The 2,847-nt window shown below is 34.3% G+C and overlaps 1 long non-coding RNA gene across 1 annotated transcript; it reads right to left on the minus strand.

The window, feature by feature from the left end:
• Positions 1–1,021: 1,021 nt before the first annotated feature.
• LOC107040400 lies at positions 1,022–2,252 on the minus strand. Its single transcript, XR_001461010.1, has 4 exons — positions 1,930–2,252; positions 1,748–1,846; positions 1,472–1,627; positions 1,022–1,403 (listed from the first exon to the last, which is right to left on the minus strand). It is a non-coding gene; the product is annotated as an uncharacterized LOC107040400 (long non-coding RNA).
• Positions 2,253–2,847: the final 595 nt, after the last annotated feature.

Raw genomic sequence — 2,847 nt, forward strand, 5'->3', positions numbered from 1 at the left:
ATCGAAATGTCCTAATTTTTACGACCGCAGTCTGAATTTAAGATCGGCCTTTTTAGAGTGAAATCCATTTCAATTGATTGAAAATTAATGAAGTGGAATTTCAATTCCAATCAATTGAAAATGTAAGAAAATATATACCATGAGTTACTCATATGTTAATTTCTGATATCCGATGATTTTTTTACTGAATAATTAAACCGAAACTGAGAGTTTTCATTCATTTATCCCTCAAATTGTGAAAGTTCAATGATAAAATTCACCGAATTTTCGAAGAGAATGTCACTTGATAATAATTTTTATTGAACAAATTGGCCGAGACTTTTACGATACATTAAAAAAACTGGAATTCCCTCAATTTTTCGAACAAATCTATCAATATTAATTGCATTCAATCCAGGTTTTTGCCTTTCTTACGTTGTAATGACGTCACTAATATACCTACTATTTATTGATAAGCACCAATAAACTGGGACATGAAAGCATACAAGTCCCACAAGTCCCATAGCATTCAATACATACAGTGTTATTGTTTCTCATGCTTATTAGATTACTTCAACCGTTACGTAAATTTGAAATATCCTTACCATTACTTCGTCAATTACAAGAACTAAGATAACGCATAATTACCGTAACTGCACAGGCAGTTTTGTCAAATTAGTATTTGCAATTGCCTCACCAGTCTATTAATTTTTGGACTCAATTATATCTGCTTTTTAATGTTTTAAGTACCTCTATTCCCTATACTAAAATGTAAAGAATTGAGTAAACATTTGCTTTTTCTTAATTAAAAAATTCTTCAACCTAGAAAATAACTTACCGAAACTCTCATACTATATTTGCAAAAAGCAAAATATCCTTCATCACCTAAAATTTTGATAAAGAATCGGAAGGAAGGGGAATGAGAATGGGAATATTACCTCCAGGAAAAAAAATCACTTTTATCATTTAAACTAAGAGTACATCTCAGGATTTTTATTTAATTCTATCTATTAATTATAGAATGGAAGAATTCCGCCTGAAGTAGACCCAGTCAATATTCATGTCATAAACAAAATTCAATGTGATATACGCAGGTACACCAAATTCACGCGAAAAAATTTTGTTTCCTGTGCTCGATATGGTCAATCGCACAGGGCCTCTTCCATTTCTCATAAAATAGTGTAAAGCAGACCGAATTTTTATCGTCGGCTCCTCCATAATACATTTGTTTTTCTCTGCAGAAGCTTTCATATGAAGCATCTGAGAATTTATGATTTTTTCAATATAGAGGCCATGAGCATTGATTTTACCTCTTCCCTTGCGTAATATGCCACGTTTTCTAATTTTTCTGTGTTTTTTATCAGGTCTACCCCTGCTTGGTCCAGAGAGTCCTTGCTCTTCTATGGATTTCCTCTTGACAGCAGCTATAAAGTAAAAGTATAACCATACAACAAATCATTTCTTGAGATGAAGAAACATGAATAAAAAATACCTGATGGATGTGCATTTCCTTCATTATGTTGAGGCTTTCCGAAATCATCCCCACACAATTTTTGCTTCCATTGGTTGGGGATTCATTCGGAATTTGCAGCTTCTTTGAAAACACATCTGCATCAAGTGCTTCCTGGGATTTTGTCTTTTTCGGAAACTAAAAAAATTAACAGTTGTTGATAAGGGGAGATCGCGATAACTGGCACACCAAGTTTTTCATAATTGTACTGATGATAATGTATCCCAATCTTTTGCGATCATGGTAGCTAACACATACCTTCCGCAGATGTGGGCCAGTCTTACGGATCAAAGTTGATAATTTGTTCAGTGGGGGGAGATTTTTCTTCAAAAAAGAGACTAGATACATCGATACTTTCTGCGAATGAAATTATAACAGTCATGATATATTATTCACAAAAAAAATACTTCAACATTTTCGACAAAATCGACGGCGCATACCTGGCAAATACCTTGTTGGAATAGCACTAGTACTCAATTTCTTGGGGAGGAAATATTTGTCTTCGAAATGAACTTGACAAATTGTTCTTCTTCCTATCTCATCAATTCCAAGTTTTAATAAATCCTCGTTCCCTGCCAAAGACAACCAAATGCGCAAACGTTTGTCATCCTTATTTGGAAATCGAAAAAAACGTATTGCATTTGCTGTGCATCCAGGTATGACACACACGCGCATGATTGTCCTACACTAAAAAGACAAAAAATTATAACATTGAAGTCTAATTGAAACGAAAAATTTATATGTTGAATTATCAAGAAAGCTAATCTGCTAAATTCTGAAGGAGCTCGTCTAATTAACTAATTTATGACAAGCAGTGCAGACTTTTATTATTATTGCTTCTTCTGAAGTAAATTCATTGCATTGTCTGACTATTTTTTAATTATGCAGCTCACATACCGTGTTTCAGTGGTTCAGCAAATATTAATAATGCTCTTTCGACTTGCATCATCCAATTTACAACACACAATTGATTAATTAATTGTAATTCTTTGCGGAATATATATACGGGCTGTTTGGTTAGATTTCAAATTTGAATATCTTCATAACAAACATGGAGGGCCTCTGCTAACCCCCACCATTCATCTACAGCGCTCCAAGTGGTCGATTCTGGCGAAATCGTATCCACGAGAATAACACGAGAGCTTGACCCCCCTGTGCGATACTGATTGGAGAATAATATTTCTGTCACAATCAACAATCCTCGGAATCATACGTATTTGAACAGATAATAATAAGTTGGATGATAATAAGAAGGATGATAAGCCTCATAGGCTGCATAGGGTTCATAGTATACATCACACCCATGGAGTGATGTCCTCATAGTAGACGAATGATGAAATCCCAATGTCCCCATATCT

The sequence above is a fragment of the Diachasma alloeum genome, unplaced genomic scaffold, assembly GCF_001412515.2.
Source record: "Diachasma alloeum isolate Michigan unplaced genomic scaffold, Dall2.0 Dall_scaffold_00331, whole genome shotgun sequence".
Taxonomy (NCBI): domain Eukaryota; kingdom Metazoa; phylum Arthropoda; class Insecta; order Hymenoptera; family Braconidae; genus Diachasma; species Diachasma alloeum.